Here is an 18,444-nt window from a genome sequence, read left to right as displayed (position 1 = left end):
TCGCGCGACGCCGCGCCAAGCAGGGCGAGGAGCTCGTCCAGGGTGGTGCCGCGTGCCCCGGCCACCACCAGGGACAGCGCGGTGTAGATGGACACCGGCGAGAAGACGAGGTTCCGGTTCTGGCCGCCACCGTCGGCGAGGCGCTTCGCCAGGCGGAGCGCGAACGTCGTCAGGCCAGAGCCAGCGCTCCCGCGTGCCTTCTTGCTCGGCCTCGCCTCCTCTTCCATGGTGTCATGCGTCGTCTTAGGGTTCTCGGAGTTTTTTTTATTCAAGCATACATGTTTTAAGAGTTAAGGAAGCATACAAATACACAACCGCATACGAGTATGCCATACAGGAATACGGATGACAACTGTCCTTCTCTACTAACAGAAAGGCCCCCTAAAAATAGAAATTACAACTAGGTCCCTGGACCCTTTCTCCACCACCGTCGGACAACGCCGGCTCTGGCCGTCGCTGCCGAACCCGAGGCCGACGAGAACCCCATCGCACGAAGGCTTTGACGAACCGCAGAAGACGCTCACCTCCATGGACGAGCTGAGGGCAATGCCGAACAAGCATCGGTCGGGGCTGCACCCCGAGTTCCCTCGGCCATGGATCCAAGCTCGCCACCGACGACAACCGCCGCCAGGGGAAGCTCGAGCTCGATCCATCCTCCTCGCTACCGCAGCACCCGCAGCCTCTTCCACATCCTGAGAACACGAGGCCGACTGAAGCCGCCACCACCGAGGGCGACGCGCTGCCAGCAACCAACTCCCAAGCAAAATCCACCTCGCCGATGCGCCGATGGCAACCATCAGCAAGAGGAACACAAGCCGCAGCGGATCCACCTCCATCATCTCCAACCGACAACAAAAGAAATCTATGGAAAGTGGCCCCCGGCAAAACCTAGCTCCATCGCTCGACGGCGACGAGCAGCATCTAGGTCTAGATATGTAAGTATCTAACCTATTCACAGCAGCATGGGGACTCCGCAGTCCATCTCCCTCATCAACGACCGACCGGCCGTCGAGGAAGAAGAAGACCAGCGGAATCCCCGCCGGAGAACGGCGTCCGCCTCGAAGTCACCCTCTTTCGCCTCGGGGCACTGTTGGGGGCGCTTCGAGAGGAAGGCAGAAGAAACGTGACGCGCCGGGCCAATTGCTAAGCCGCGGAAAGGGTTCTCGGAGTTGGATGAAAGCAAGCAAGGCGGCGCACGGTTGGTTTTTATTTCTTTTTTTTTTATGCCTCAACCCTTCAAGTACAAGCTGTAGTATCTGAACTCACACACAAACTCACACCACCACACTCACGCCCCATGCACACACGCTGTGTGTAAGCTAGACCTACAACCTATACCTAGGAAACTTCACGTGGCCGAGAGGTATCCAAAGTCGACACCAGGCTTCGAACGTGACGGGCACGTCACCCTGACCATTGTGGTGCATCCACACGTGAGGCAACAGCTACAGTACCTGCATGAGAAGAAATGGGGGAAAACCCCTATGGGAATAGTGAGTGACCATTGTGGTGCATCCACGCGTGAGGCAACAGCTACAGTACCTGTAGGAGAAGAAAATGGGGGAAAACCCCTATGGGAATAGTGAGTTGAGCAGTACTCGAACCCACGACCAGCAGCTCCACCACCCGGAGCACTTGCCAAACGAGCAATTGCTAAGCCGCGGAAAGGGTTCTCGGAGTCGGATGAAAGCAAGCAAGGCGGCACACGGTTGGTTTTTATTTCTTTTTTTTATGCCTCAACCCTTCAAGTACAAGCTGTAGTATCTGAACTCACACACAAACTCACACCACCACACTCACGCCCACACGCACACACGCTGTGTGTAAGCTAGACCTACAACCTATACCTAGGAAACTTCACATGGCTGAGAGGTATCCGAAGTCGACACCAGGCTTCGAACGTGATGGGCACGTCACCCTGACCATTGTGGTGCATCCACGCGTGAGGCAACAGCTACAGTACCTGCAGGAGAAGAAAATGGGGGAAAGCCCCTATGGGAATAGTGAGTTGAGCAGTACTCGAACCCACGACCAGCAGCTCCACCACCCGGAGCACTTGCCAAACGAGCTACGGCTCGTTCCCGGTTGGTTTTATTTCGGTGCAATGCTAAGGATCATGCATGTTGGTCTTTTGGGCCAAGTGACATCGAGTGGGCCGTGAAGAAAATATGGTCATCTCTAGGCCTTGCTCAGCCCGACCTGGATCCACTTGCTCGATCTGTGCCAGGAGGCTCGTCGCCGGGCGCCGGTGCTCGTCGGCGCCTCCGTGGGACGGGGAGCGCTGGCTCCTCCGTGCGGTCGGCCTCCTCGTCGATCTCGCGCCGCACCACCGCCGGTGAGCCCTGATTTTCTCCCTCTCAGAGATATTCGCCGCCCCATGCGGCTCAACCTTTGCGAATACAAAGAAAGAAAACTTCACAACTGTCGCGTCATATCATGTTGTGATGCGAGCAGGATGATTTCCTGGTGCGTTGAACTAATAATTCTCTAGGATATTGCTTCATCAGTCATGTTGCACCCGCATTATTGGCTTGACTCTTTTATGGGAATCTCATGTTGGTTATCCGGTCCCCCCCCCCCCTTATTTTTATTACTATGGGCTCATAGAGGCTGCTCGCTTAAGATGCTTTTGCTAATGGTTAGGGCTCCCTTCATCTGAAAGGAATTAATTTCTAGGGCTATAATATAGCATCATCAGATCAGGTGTTTGTTGTATGTAGTCAGTAATGACTAATGATCTACTGTAATTTTCAGCAGTGCGGTCGGTGTAATGTTAGGTAGCGATAGTTTCGTTGGTGTTTCTTCTGCATATGGTGCATTACCTTGATTGCCTTGCAGTAATTATTTTGTTATTCACCTTTATAAAGAAGAGGTTGCAGTATATGAACAGGAACCAAAATGGTTGAAACAATCTGTTTAATTTTTATTCAATTGTATACTTCGTCAGATTAATCCCTTTTGTGTAGACACAATTATATACCTAGAGTTCTGTCTTGCAGGGTAATCTGATATCTCTGACAGGGAAAGTTCAATTCTGTCAAAGGATTCAACTCTGTGGTTCTTTTTTTTCCTCTCGAACACGCAGGAGAGCTGCGTATCATCGTATTAATAGAAGAAGAGAGTCATACACAGACCCGAACACACACCCACACTCTATCCCTGCAAGAACTTAATCACCTGTGCTTTTCAAGGAAGACCTGACCACACCATCCACTAAGGCACAACAACACTAGCTGTGTGTAAGGGCAGCCCCTTAGCACCAGCTAAACTCCACAAATGGGCTTCCTCCCTAGCACGGGCAAGAGCCACAGGAATGCTAGGGGCAGCACCGTTGAACACACAATCATTTCTAAGTTTCTAGATGGTCCAAGCACCGAGGATTATGAGGGAGTTCAGGCCCTTTCTTGTATCTCCAATATATGAAAGCTGCCCAATAATATAGAAATATGTATGTATAATGCAAGCATTGGACAACAGCATCTGATCTACATTCAGTTTATAGGTTGTGACAACAAAGAACTTCTGAGACTCTATACTATGGGCTATAGAAAGAGTGGACGATGTAACAAGGTCACAATTCACAAATTGTTGGTGTCATTAGGTAATGAACTCCCTCTATATCGGGTACTGTTGAAAATACTTATCAATCTTGTATAGAGTGCTCTCTAGTTCGCTGCAGACTAGCTAAATTTCACCCTCCATATTTACATTTGGCTACTCACTCCATAAGATTCTATCTCAACAAAGCTCTTAACAAGTATAATATAGGCAAACTTGTTCACATCAGATGCTGTTGACATACCCAAGAACCATAGCAATCATGAGATTGGGTTTTGAGTCTTGATTCAGACCCATTAAATTTTCTGTTTCAATGTTTCAGCTATTATCAAACAAGTTCTCTATATATCTAGCTCCACTTGGAAATCACATATTCAGTTTCTATCATAAGTATACACCATTCATAGATGGAGGGTTGCGAACTAGTTACTTGATTTAACAGCTCAAACGACATGATGAAATACAATTTTCTGATGCATCTGACTTACTCCACGAATTCTAGACCATCATCTCATCGTGGTGTAGGACCTAGTTGAGTTGATGATCTATTGTCTAACTGTTCCAGCTCAAGCACAGTTTCCTGTCTTGCATCACTTCCTGGTGCATCACTCTGTAAGTCAACACTTGCAGCACTGAGATTAATTGTGTTGCTCGGCGCCGAGCTGTAATATCCCAATACGTGCAGCACATTCAGCTCCATGCACTCCTTGAGTTCCACCACAACGTCAGTCATTGTTGGCCGTTCCCGTGATGGCCACTCTTTGCATTGCAGTGCCAATTCTGCAACTTTCCAGACAGAGTTGACATCATACTCTCCTCCCATCGCCGGGTCAACAATGCTCTCAATGTTACCCATTGAGAGCTTCTGGCGCACCCAATGTGCAATGTGAATGCTCTCAGTGCCAGTAACAGGGACTGCTGGTGGCTGGCCTGTGATGAGCTCCAGTAGCACAACTCCGAAGCTGTACACGTCACTCTTCTCACTAAGCCGGGATGTGTTATAATATTCAGCGTCCAGGTACCCCAGGGTACCTGCTGGTTGTGTTGTGACGTGGGTCCTGAAATCATTGGCAAACTCATAATATTTGGGGGGTCTTGTTCCTAGTGATGAGGAGGTACTATGGTTAAATTTTGGTTGGTGGATTTGATCTAGAACTCATAATATGGATGAATCAAAGTTTGGGGCGATTTTGGGCTCTCTACGCATGAATAGATGCATCGCGGACGGTCCGCGCCTGGTTGGCGGACGGTCCGCCGTTAGGCAGAATCAGCACATGGACGTGGACAGTCCGCGGCCTTCATGCGGACGGTCCGCCAGTGCACAGAATGGCTGATTCTTGTTCTCTTGTGATGATCTTACTTGGCTTGGATATTATACTTGAATATATGAATCTTATGATTGATTATTGATCTCAGGCCACCCCGGAAGACCCTCAAGGCCACTACTTCCAAAATCAAGAGGGTTGTGTCTTCCAAAAGACAAAGAGACAGTGATGACTCTTATGATGTGGACTACGCTCCCAATCTCAGTGAGATGGATGCAGCATCTTCAGTGGGTGATGTTGGTGATGAATCTTCAGAGGAAGAGACTGAGGAAGTTGAGGATGATGTTACAGATCTGATGGGGCTGGATCTTCCTAGCCGACAGTGGAGTGATGTGAGCTATGCCAATGCTAGAGCAGTGAATCAGTTCAACTTGCCTCGGGACATCAATATCCTCTTCTTCAAAACTGAGGTACAAAAAGATGCTTACTTTGGTCATCTAGTTAAGAAGAATGTATTCAAACATCAGACCATTGACCTATGCTATATGAGATCACAACAAGTCATGTCTGATCTAGTTGATAGATTTGAGCAAATGGGGTTAGTAAATTTTCTGCAGCATAAGTGTGATTGGAATGAAACAGTCATACGTCAGTTCTATGCCACCCTAGAGATCAACATGGTTGAGGAAACATTTTGGTGGACAACTGGCAAGAGAACCTATTATGCTACATTTGCAAAGTTTGCTGAGGCTAATCAGTAGGATTATGATTTCATCACTAGTGAGCAAAGTATGAATGTTGTGTTAGAAAACCCTCTAGATGAGAATGACTACCCCATGTACTATGAGCCTGCACATCTTGGTATTGCTACAAGCTTTGGGACATTCATGGTATGAGGCATCATCCTGCTGTGATTAATAAAATTGTCAAAGTCACATTCATGCCTAAGAGTGGCAACAAAGACAAGATTAGAGGGCTCTATTGGAATGTGATATCTCATATCATGAACGGAAATAGAATAAATGTCATTGCTCTTATTATGGATCAGCTTGCAGATTTAAGGCTTAACATGGAGATGAACTTATATTTTGCTCCATATATTATGTCCATCATCAAGGTCAAGTCTAACTTCAGAGGGATATGTGAGAGCAAGCACACTCCTTTCAGGCCATTCAAGAATGACAATGCTTTTCTTTTGAGGCCTTTGACTCCTTTCCCTGGAAATGATATGGATGCTGAAGCACATGGGCAGGATGGTGATGATGATAGTGATAATGATGCTCACATGGGAGCAGCTGTAGCTCAGCATGCCATGCCACCACCACAGTCTCTAGTACAGCAGCAGTGTGCTCCTCCAGCTGGCTACTTTGACCCTTACTTTGCATCCATGCAGGAGAGCATGTCCTCTTAGATTGCGGGGTTGGCTAGCCAGATGCAGAGTCAGATGAACTTCAACTTCCAGAACATGCAGCAGCAGATGTTCTAGCCCATGATGGCTCAGATGTAGGGGGTTCATCAGAGTTTACACTCAGACATAGCAGCTCTTGACTCACGCTTTGAGGATTTGCCTTCTTTTGAGCAGTTTGAGCAGCTTGAGCAGAGGCAGCAGCATCTAGAGCAGCGCTTTGATACTTTCAACACAGCCTTCACCGGGTTTTCTGACCACTTCTACTCAGTGTTTCCGGCTCCAGTGCCGCCTCCAGAGTTCTACTCGCACCAGCCGTTCTACCCACCGCCACCTCCTCCACCGCCGATGGATTGACGCTTTTGGAAATTGATGCCAAAGGGGGAGAAGGAGCTTTGGAGTGCTTGGATCTAGGGGGAGCTCATGGACTTCACATGGAAATCATTCGCTTTCGGCTTCCACTTGCTACTCGTGTTTATTTGTGTTGAACTATTGCATTACATGTTTATGATTTGTGTCTTGCATGAACTCGGTTTGTGATTTGTGGTTGGATTTGAACATTTGGTTTGTAATGTGTGATGAATTATGTTGATTTGTGTTACTCTTATCTACTTATGTTCATCTTGTGGTTGTGAGGTTGTGCTAACTAAGCAAAAATTCATATCATATATATATATATATATATCTTGTATCTTGTATGCCTCGATTTCCACTTATAGGGGAAACTCCGTCAAAATTTTCAAATTTCATATATATGTGCTGTTGGTATTCATTCAAATTTATATGCACATATCAAGGGGGAGTTCTCTCTACTCATCGAACTTGGTGAATTTATTCATACCATATTCTGAAATTTTCATGAAAAATGAGTAAGTGACCGGATTTGTTGGATAGGTTGATCCACGGATGAAAGAGATTTGGTTGTGAACGTGTGAAGTTTGGAGATGATATGCAAAGCTCGGGCTCAAGACAATGGTATAAAATAGGGCTTTTGTATTTTACCGGTCACAAGGCGTTTAGTGGATGAAAAGTGACCGGATTTGTTGGATAGATAGCCGTACTATCAAGAGGGGTTGTGTACTCGTGGTTGACGGGTCTTTAGTGCCATTTTGCTCAAAATGTCTAGGTGCATACATGAGGGCTAACGACGCTTTGACAAGATTTGAAAAAGAACATGTTTGAGAGCTGACTGCACAAGCGCGGACAGTCCGCTCCCTGGAGTGCGGACGGTCCTCACCCGTACCAGAGAGCATGTTTGGCTCTGGTGGAAATTAGATGTGACTGGCGGACAGTCCGGCCTAGGTGGGTGGACGGTCCGTCGATCTAACTCAAAATATACCAGAGAGGGTGTTTTCTCTGGTTGGGCTAATGATCTGTGCTGCGGACGGTCCGCCCCTGGGGCGCGGACGGTCCGCTGACTATTTGACAATTTGTACCAGAGACATTGTTGTCTCTAGTGGATTTCTAAGGATGAATGGAGGACGGTCCGCTCTTGGAGTGCGGACGGTCCGCCGGCTAATTTCAAAGTTGTACCAGAGACGATGTTCGTCTCTGGTGGTGTGGAACACTTAACTGCGGATGGTTCGCCCCTGGGGCGTGGACGGTCCGCAAGGGCTGTAACGGCTAGTTCTGACACGCATTAAATGCACTCTGACTCACTGGCTTATACCGGCGGACGGTCCGGTTTTTGAACAGCGGACGGTCCGCGACTTCGCAGAAAAGGGTGTAACGGCTAGTTTTTGAGGGGATGTCTATATATACCCAATGCCCGGCCATTGGGTCTCTCTCTTGGCCATTTGGACTACATACTTGATACTATAGAGCTAAGGCATCCCTCTCTCACACACACTTGCTTAGAGATTGCATTCTTGAGAGTGTGAGGGCTTCCTAGTGCATTGCATCAAGAGTTTGAGCTTTGTGGCACTAGGGAAACTTCAAGCAAGCGTCATCGACTTGTTACTCTTGGGAGTTGCCGCTCCCTAGACGGTTTGGAGAAGAGGATTTCGTAGAGCTCCTCCAAGGAGATTGTTGAGGAGCCCCGATTTCGATTGTGAGAGATCTTGTGCTCACCTCACCGGAGTGGTGAAGAGCAACTCTAGTGGAATCGAGGTGTGGAGCGGTTCCTTGATTCAAGCCGGCTCAAGATCAAGAGGTTCTTGATAGAGGAGCGGTTGATTCTTGGAATCCACCTCAACGTGGATTAGGGGTGACCGGCAAGTCATCGACACCACGGGATAAATTTGTGTGTCAAGCTTGGTTACCTCTCCTGCTCACTTTAATTTTTGTTTTTACTTTGAGCAATTTACTTTACTAGAGCTTAATTTGTATCTTGTCACCCTAGGTTGCAAACCCATCTAGAGATAGTAGTAGCAGGACATAGGGCTTTCCTTTGTTACTAATTAAATTTCTCTAGTGTTGTTGGTTTTAGATTTTAAACTTCCTATTCACCCCCCCTCTAGTCGGTGTTCTTGATCCTACACTAGGGCTGTTCAGTTCGAAAATGAGCGAAAATGAGGTGTAAATTAAGGGGTATAGGGGGTATTTATACTCCACACACATAAACTAGCCGTTGTCCAACAGTTATCCAGATACTCTGGGTAAAACTCCGGATACTTCGGGCCTAGAGCTCGGACATTTCAGGCTGAAACCTGGACACTCCGGATTTAGCAGCAGGCTCACTCAAAACTAACTCTTGTAAGATTTTGGAGTGGTTTTTGTGGCTCACTGAGTTTGCATGGATTTCTTTAGCACTAGATCCAAGTCACAACCTGCAGATCAAAATCCCTATTTATAGTACGGCATTCCTATACTCAAATTCAAAATAAAACACTAATCCTTGAGTCAATTCCAAACACCGCTTTTTTATTTCCTTTTTAGGGGGACATGCTTCATCATTTGTGTCACCTGTTCAATCTTAGCACCTACACACATGCTTGATAACCATATTAAATGTACATGTGTTTTGTTGTCAAAAACCAAAAGCCACTTAGGGGCCTAGATATCTTTCAATAATTTAGTCAGTTTGCCTATGAAGAAATGACAAAGTTTGCCTATGAAGAAATGACAAAAGAGAAGAAAAGAATGGAAAAGAATATGTGGAGTGCTATTTTACTAATCTATTTTGTGAAACCAGTGTTCTTTTGTGAATATATGGATTTGAAGTAATATTTGCTCAACGCTACTGAGAACCAATGTTGTTTCCTGAATTTTCCCGTCATCGTGTAGAGCCGCCGGAGGCCAGGCGAACAGAGAATGAACCTACGCTATTGACGTGAGTGTGAATGGTGCAGATTCATTCGCCATGTGAGCCCCACATTCCAATTGAGCACATGTGATCCTCAACCAAATGATCCGAAACTTTTAAAAAAAATTATGATCTTTCTGAAAGGGCGAATATAGTTTTAAGTCACCATACAAGTGGAGATGCATTCACCTTACACTACCAGCAAAGTTTATGTGCCTATTTGATTGCTGAAGGACCAAGAATTTTTGATTCAATCGGTGACACTACCATGAGCTTACATATGCATAGCACCATAAGTATGAATACTTCATGCATCAGAATTTTGATAGTTAATCTTGAATTAAAGGAGAGCACCCGATAATACAGATGATCCAACAAAGGGTGTATGAGTACGAGCAAATAGAAAGTATATGTACCATGTACACCATACAATTGTCAATTGTATAGAGTGGGGGGGGGGGGATCAACTAAGAGACACTAGCCCTCCAGAAAACTTGTGTGCAAGCGGCATCCGTGGTCATCCATTACTTTTGGAAATCATTTTTAGAGATGATGGGGGTTAAAAGAAGAGTAAATTTCACCGGCGGTCCTCGAACTTGTTCCGCGTTCTCATCCCGATCCCGGTACTTGCAAAACATCCATTCAGCACCTTAAACTTGCTATATCGTGTCACCGCCGGTCCAAACTGCCTCCCCGAGCCGAGCGCCTCTCTCGCTCATCTCCTCCCTCCTGCCGCCGGCCATACTCGATCCACGCGCGCGGGAGCAGGCGCCGAGGTGAGCAGCAGCCACCAGCCTCTGCTCCACGGCGGTGATGGCCTCGGACAGCAGCTGGTTCGCGGCCGGCGGCGGTCTCCTGTACGCCGGCTGAGCTCTCCCCCGCGCGGCCAGCGGCCCTCACCGGCCAGCTGCAGAGCTTGCCCACGCGGCCGGCATGGCGCGGCCAGCGGCACTCTCCCGCACGCCGGCAGAGCGGGCTCAGCGCAGATGGAAAGCCCCGCGCGGCCGTCAGCCCTCACCCGCCAGCTGCAGAGCTTGCCCACGCGGCCAGCGCGGCGTGTCCGGTGGCACTAGCCCGCACGCCGGCGGAGCACGCCCGCGCGGCCGGAGGAGCTCGCCGACGCAGCCGGCTCGGCGTGGCCCGCAACGCTTCCCTGCACGCCGCCGGCAGAGCGCTCCCTCGCTCGCGGCCACCGGCATCTCGCGCTGCTCCTACCTATGGTCGCGGCTGGCCCAATTCGTTGCAACAGAGCTCGATTCCACCATGCGGGACTTCAATTCAATCGCAGCGGATGTCGATTTGAGCATGAAATCTTGGCTTGGTCGATTGAGGTCCGGAGGACCATGTCACCGCTGCGCCATCCACAACCAGCAAGCGATTCTACCACTTCTGCCTGCTGCTGCTACTCTCAGGCAGCCCCATCGCCGCCGCCGCCGCCGCTACTCCCAGGTGCCAGTGCGGGGCGTGCGGAGGCCGGCGCCAGCGCTATTGCGGGCGGAGGAGGCCAGCGCCGGTCGGGCGGAACCGAAGCTGCGCGGCCATGTCGGGCGGGCGGGCAGCCAGCGGCGACGGCGAGCTCCTCTGGCCGCGAACCCGCTGCTGTCCGAGGCACTACGCCACATACGATGGTCGACGATGAACGTGCACGCATGGGCATGCCTTGATGCTGCGGGCGAACATGCATGAATAGCCCGGAAGAACTCCTCGTACTCGGCGGCGCCGCCGGACTTGCCCTGCACCTCCACGACTACCAGCTTCGGCGTGAGCTCGTAGATCTCCACGGCCACCACCAGCGCGCCGTGCTCTCCCTCACGCGTCCCTTCCATGTTGACCGACCCGTCGTCCAGCTCGCGCACCACCAGGCCGGCCCCCTCTAGCGCCGCCAGGATCTGCTCCACTGGCGCCACCGACATGAACCGCGCCGCCGCCGGATGGTGGTGCTTCTGCTCCGGGCCGTGGTAGCTGCTGTCCGAGGCCGTCGCCGCCGCGGAGCAGAGGCTGGTGGCCACTGCTCACCTCAGCGCCTGCTCCCGCGCGCGTGGATCGAGGATGGCCAACAGCGGGTGGGAGGGGATGAGCGAGAGAGGCGCTCGGCTCGGGGAGGCAGTTTGGACCGGCAGTGACACGATATAGCAAGTTTAAGGTGCTGAATGGACATTTTGCAAGTATCGGGACCTGCATGAGAACACGCGGCAAATTAGAGGACCGCCGGTGAAATTTACTCTTAAAAGAATTAGAAACAAAAATATTGCTTTGTCTTTGTTTTTATTTTTGCTGTACTTGTAGCACTAGTTACTTTATATCATGGTTCTACCTAAATGAATTAGGGGAATCATATTTGGAGAACACCGACTTTTGATCAATTTCCCCTTGCTTGTTTGTTCAATTGTTCTAGGCTGCCAACTAGGTTTTTCCATTATTTAAAGGAAACAACATTTTTGGGATGTTTATTTCACAATTTCTAATAGGTATTCAGATGCATTTTAAAATTAATTGCCTTTTGTCAATGTTGTTGGGATCACATTATTATTGAACTAACAATTCAATCTATTCATTATAATAAATACAATCAAGTATCCTCATAAATTAATATGGAAATCCTGAATATGAAGCATAAAGAATGCTATATACTATAGAGTTAGTCGGTAATTGACTAAACAAAATAATTCTAATTTGTTAGATCATTATTTTTATGGCCCAAATTATAGGAAAAAATAATTAGATAGGGTGCTCCTTAAACTCAGGGTGCCCCATTGGGTCAAATGGGATAGGACATGAGCACACCCCCCTCGCCCGCACCCATAGTGAATTGGCCCCTATTTCTCTTTTCTCTCCTATACCCTCATTCATCAGGTTCCAATTTCTAAGATTATGAATTGCATTAATTTTCTTAAAGAAAATAAAAATAAATTTTATTTATAATCATAACTCAAGTTGGCTAATTTTGACTAATAGACTTCAAAATAAAAACCTTCGAACTTTTTAAGTCATCTCTAAACTATTTTTTCATCTTATCTCGAACAAATTTACTTTTATTCCGTATTCTAATCTAATTCTATTGTTGAGATGGTTGAAAATCATGTTTACTTGTTCCGAAATATTTTATCTTTAATTTGTGAATTCTTGGGTTTGCCATCACTATGTGTGGATTACAAAAATCACTTAAGGAGGGTCCTTCAGTGAGAAGAAGACGCTCGTCCTAATGGTTTTTGAAATGAGAATCACAATTCCATTGTTCCTTTCACGAAGAACCTAAACTACAATGATATATTAGAGAAAATTATGTCAAAACTCATTGAAGACACATGTTATTAAGAAGAAATACCTTGAAGGCATCCTCATCCGGCATGTCGTCTCAAATGTATATGAAGAAAAAAAAATCTTCTAGCAACTTATTGAACGGTGAGACCCTTATTCCAACCTATTGGTGCACGAAACTTGAAGACCTTACAAAATAGAAAAAAATGAATTGTTATAGAAGCTATACAAATGCATAATATTTTGAGTAGTTAATTTTACAAAACTACCATGGCATTCTTCATAGGGTGGCCCCATTGGGTTAGAGGGAATGGGGGCATGAGCCCCTTGCCTCCAAAGTATTCTTTTTTGGTACTTGATTCGTACACACATACAAAATTCTATTATTGAGATGGTTGAAAATCATGTTTACTTGTTCCGGAATCTTTTATCTTTAATTTGTGAATTCTTGGGTTTGACTTCGCTATGTGTGGATTAGAAAAATCACCTGAGGAGGGTCCTTCAGTGAGAAAAAATCACCTGAGGAGGGTCCTTCAGTGAGAAGACGACCGTCCTACTGGTTTTTGAAATGAGAATCACAATTCCATTGTTCCTTTCACGGAGAACCTAAACTACAAAGATATATTAGAGAAAATTATGTCAAAACTCATTGAAGGCACATGTTACTAAGAAGAAATACCTTGAAGGCATCCTCATCCAGCATGTCGTCTCAAATGTATATGAAGAAAAAAAATCTCCTAGCAACATATAGAACAGTGAGACCCTTATTCCAATCTATTGGTGCACGAAACTTGAAGACCTTACAAAATAGAAAAAATGAATTGGTATAGAAGCTATACAAATGCTTAATATTTTGAGTAGTTAATTTACAAAACTACCATGGCATTCTTCATAGGGTGGCCCCAATGGGTTAGAGGGAAGGGGGGCATGAGCCCCCTGCCTCCAAAGTGGATTGACCCTTGATTCGTACACACATACGAAATTCTATTGTTGAGATGGTTGAAAATCATGTTTACTTGTTTCGGAATCTTTTATCTTCAATTTGTGAATTCTTGGGTTTGCCATCGCTATGTGTGGATTAGAAAAATCACCTGAGGAGGGTCCTTCAGTGAGAAGAAGACGCCCATCCTAATGGTTTTTGAAATGAGAATCACAATTACATTGTTCCTTTCACGGAGAATGTAAACTACAAAGATATATTAGAGAAAATTATGTCAAAACTCATTGAAGACACACGTTATTAAGAAGAAATACTTTGAAGGCATCCTCATCCAGCATGTCGTCTCCAATGTATATGAAGAAAAAAATCTTCTAGCAACTTACAGGATGGTGAGACCCTTGTTCCAATCTATTGGTGCACGAAACTTGAAGACCTTACAAAATAGAAAAAATGAATTGGTATAGGAGCTATACAAATGCATAATATTTTGAGTAGTTAATTTTACAAAACTATCATGGCATTTTTCATAGGGTGGCCCCATTGGGTTAGAGGGAAGGGGGGCATGAGCACCCTGCCTCCAAAGTGGATTGGCCCTTGATTCTTTTTTGGTACTTGATTCGTACACACATATGAAGTACACTCATCACATAGCTCAAGGTGCGCTACACATGAGGTGGAAATGTATAAAACTCGATATTGGATTGAAAATTAACCCAAATCCAAACCAAAATCAAAACTAAACCCCACGACCCACTTAATCTAATCCTTTTATTACATTTATAAGACTAGATAGATCAAGATTGCTAAACTTCCAATCAAATTGATAGTTGCTAGAAAAAATTAGCCTATGCATGTACATCATTTAACAATTGTTACAACTCCCTTATGCTGAATACTACAAACATCATAGGCACATTTTAAGGATAACTAGTTTAAGCGCTTACACATTTGATTTTTCTTATTAAGAATAATATAATGTGTAACGATTCATTGGAATTGGGTGCTCAGTGAAGAAGGATTTCTGAAGTGGCCATGATCGTGACAAAGAATGATCCCATGCATGAGCAAATCGGAGATGGTATGAGCAAACTCGTACGTGGTGGGTAAAGAGCAACAATGCAACTACATTTCACAGCTAGAGACGGTTCTATTTATTATCCCAAAGGCCCTTCCAGCGAAGCCTTTTCGATTTTGCTATAGGTTGTTCTGACATCAAGCGTAGTATTACGTAGTAATCCTGAGTTATTTTATTGAGGTGGATCATCAAGCCACTCATAGCCGTAGAAAGCTTAATTTGTTTCAAAGCGAGCTAGGCATCTTAAAAGTTTCAGAAGCACATATAGAACTCCTTTGAATAAACTTATATTTGTGATGAGAAGAATATACATGATCATCCTAGCCGTGTCAACAATTGCTAGTTGCCACAAAGATACAGCATTTAGTCAACTAATATGTGAAAAAGTTAACTTACATAAATATCAATAATGAAATAAATGACATCTGCTCTAAAGGCTATTTAGTTTTTTAGATTTAACAAACATCAATATAGGTAAACTCAGTTCTGTTCAACTTGATTCATTCGTGAAGAGATGAATAAGTCTATGCTATGCCAACTTGGATGATCAAGGAAAACCATCACCCATTTTATAGAATCTTGCATTTATGGTATCCAAAAATTATTGTAGTCTTGTTGAAATTGAATTTTTGGATAAAGCTTGAAGTGTACACCGGATTTTCTTTTTGGCACTGCTTGACCCGGTGGAGCCTGGCAGTTGACAATTATGCCCCTGCCTTGGGCTTAGCGCGATAGCATCTTACAAGTTAGGGCAGCCCCCAATCTATAATATTTATAGGTAGTGTTTATGCTGCCATATCATGAAGGCACCACCTTTATAAACTACACTATACAACTCATGATATCTCTATGTGGATCTCTATTATACTCACTCTCTCTCCTCCACCTATCATATTTGTTGTACTTCTATCGTAAAGACACCATCACTACTAGAAAATGGGCCTTGGGCACCGGCTGAGAAAGGCCAAAGGCACCGGTTTTCCAACCGGTGCCCCGCAACCGCGACCATTGGCTTCTACTTAAGACACCGGGTTTTTCAACCGGTGCCTTAGGCCTCCATTGGTACCGGTTGGAAATACCAGCCGGTACCAAAGAGGCTGCCTCGCTGACGTAAGGTGGCAGCCCCTTTGGTACCGGTTGGTATTTCCAACCGGTACCAATGACATTTTCCCTTTTTTTTCCCCAAATCCAGTTTTGTTTGTTCTATTTATTACTGTTTATTCTTTTATAATTGCTAAACGCACTCAAGCTCTACAGTACTCTACGTTCATTGGTTGTTCGTGTTCGTTTTCAGAGAATATTTGAAACTAACTAAAAGTGAAATGCGAGCATATAATTAAGCTAATTACATGAACTAATATATTTACAAATTTACAAACATCAAGGCATAATGTTTAAAAATATTTACAAATGTACAAGTCATGTTAGCCGTCCAACTACTAGTCCCCTCAGGATGTCGATGAAAGTTCTCTATCGATGTGACCGTCGTGGTAGAACTCGCCTCTAGGATCCAAGATCTCATTCAAAATGAATCCGGCGAGCTGCTCGCACACGGCGTTGATCCGATCAGTAGAGTAATATTCATCCCCCATTTGAGACATCTATCATTTAGGAAAAAAGCATTAACATTCTGTGCGTTAGTACAATTATGAAAATATACTAGTGAACGGTTTGGACGTACTCTCGTTTCTTCATCAGTAGCCTTCCTGCATGGAGTCATGATGTGTAAGTAGTCGCATATGTAGTACCCGCACCAATCAGTTCCTTGTTGTTGTCTCGCACACTTAAGGAGAAACAACTTTTCATGGGACCACGCCGATGCCGCGGAGGAGCACACTTAAGAAATCATGGTCACGATACTTGACTCCAAACATTTTTCCTTCATCTTTTGCCATTCGTAGGTACCATCTATGCAAATTGAACATCAACGTGCCTAGACTTTTCTCCTCTTCCTCAGTGACAAACGGTTTTCCATGCTAGAATGGAGTAATAGTGCGAGCGACAGGGATTTTTGCCTCCACATGCCCCGTTGCCTCCTCTAGCGTTAATCCAGTTTCAGAAAGAAATATTGCGGCCTGTAGGTCCGCCTGGAGTTGTACGCCCGTCAGGTGTAGGAGTGGCAACCCTGGCACCCGGAGGGGCTCGAGTTCTTTTTGTTGTGTGCCAAGCTGAGGAATGGTCTTGCCACATTTTTTCTTCAGATTTCTCACCTTGTGTGCCTTTGTCAGAGTACGATCATAGTCCGAGGGTAAGCTTTTCGGTTTTGGTGGGTTGTCTAGGTTTGCGAGAAGCTTTTTCCCTAGTTCTAGAGGTACATTTTCCCTCGGCGGGGGGACTTTAGGCTTCAATTGTTCTTTTATATATCGAGCAGTCTCCTCTTCCAACTCAGCGGTTTTCTCGTAGGTTAATTGTCTTTCGACCATTTTCTGCTTCTTCTTTGAGGGTCCAGCCGCTGGGAGGGATGCTGTCTTTTTCTTTCCCTTTTCTAGTGTAGGAGGAGTTGGAGTACTCGTGGCCCTTTGCACCGGCGGAGACGGTGGTGAAGGAGGTGGTAGTGGGGACGGCGGTGAGGTAGGCCGCGGAGACGGGCGATCGGTTTGCACGGGAGCCGTTGTGCTTGCAGTAAGTTTGATGTCGGCCTTGCGCCATAGAACGACCCCGTGCAGTGCGTCTCCCAATGTCTTCTCTCCATCCCCTCCAACGAAGTCGAGCTCAAGATCCTCATTGTTTCCAACTATCTGCTCGACTGTGACGGAGGTGTAGCCAGGAGGTATCGGCCTTCCATGAATTGTAGTAGAAGGATTCAGGGGCAGGGCTGACCCGTATGCGACATGAATGGATATATTTCTTGCTTGCACATGAAGCTCGCACGGTGTCGGCATGGTGACATCATCCACTGGATACCTCTGGTCATCTACCGCCGTTGGCTCAATCTGGGGTTGATGTTCCGCTTGTACATCGGGCGCCGCCGTGGATGCACAGCTGCTGCGTCGCTGAGAGGCCGGGCTTATCACAACATCCGAGTGCGACCGAGCAGTGCCCCTTTGGCTCAGAGCTAGCTGCACCGCCTCATTGACCCTGGCGTCCATCTGAGATTCCAAGGACGCAACCTTCTCGTTCATCTTTTCTTCTATGGCACGAAGTTTCTCTTCCTGTTCGGCTTTGCTCTTTCGGTGAGTCTTGTAAGAGGGATCTCCGGCCCAAGCAACTTTTCATGGGACCACGCCGATGCCGCGGGCTCGTCCAGGGTGTTCCGGATTCTTTAATGCCCTTGTTAGCTCATCATTCTCCCTTTGAGCATGGAATGTTCCTTGTTGAGTCTCATCTATTGCAGCGACTAGATCGCGGGACACTTCTTGCATATGCTCGGGCACGACCAAACTTCCATCCAACTAGTTTAGTGTCACGCCATTAGCAAATAACCACCACTTGGATCTATCCGGCCAATCCCAAGTCGTCGGCCTGATACCTCTATCTATAAGGTCCTGCTCCATCTTCTGCCATTTTTTAACTGACTTCTTGTACCCGCCAGCCCCAAGGTGGTGGCTGTACTTCTTATTTGCAGCATTCACCTTGGCTTGTTCGGATTTTTTTGGGCTTCCTCTGATAGTTTGTATTGTTTGAACTCCTCCCAGTATGGTTTAACCTGAGGAAGATCGTCCCAGTTCGGCTCTTTATCCTTCTTGATGTAATTGGTGT

The 18,444-nt window shown here is 46.3% G+C and overlaps 2 long non-coding RNA genes across 2 annotated transcripts; one reads left to right on the top strand and one right to left on the bottom strand.

The window, feature by feature from the left end:
- Positions 1 to 1,174: 1,174 nt before the first annotated feature.
- LOC120694059 lies at positions 1,175 to 1,642 on the bottom strand. The gene is made up of 2 exons (XR_005683317.1): positions 1,543 to 1,642; positions 1,175 to 1,454 (listed from the first exon to the last, which is right to left on the bottom strand). It is a non-coding gene; the product is annotated as an uncharacterized LOC120694059 (long non-coding RNA).
- Positions 1,643 to 2,194: 552 nt separating this feature from the next.
- LOC120694054 lies at positions 2,195 to 3,370 on the top strand. Its single transcript, XR_005683316.1, has 2 exons — positions 2,195 to 2,335; positions 3,000 to 3,370. It is a non-coding gene; the product is annotated as an uncharacterized LOC120694054 (long non-coding RNA).
- Positions 3,371 to 18,444: the final 15,074 nt, after the last annotated feature.

This window comes from Panicum virgatum, unplaced genomic scaffold (genome assembly GCF_016808335.1).
Source record: "Panicum virgatum strain AP13 unplaced genomic scaffold, P.virgatum_v5 scaffold_2465, whole genome shotgun sequence".
Taxonomy (NCBI): domain Eukaryota; kingdom Viridiplantae; phylum Streptophyta; class Magnoliopsida; order Poales; family Poaceae; genus Panicum; species Panicum virgatum.
The sequence above is the reverse complement of the archived record's forward strand: the minus strand, read 5'-3'. Positions and strand labels throughout refer to the sequence as shown.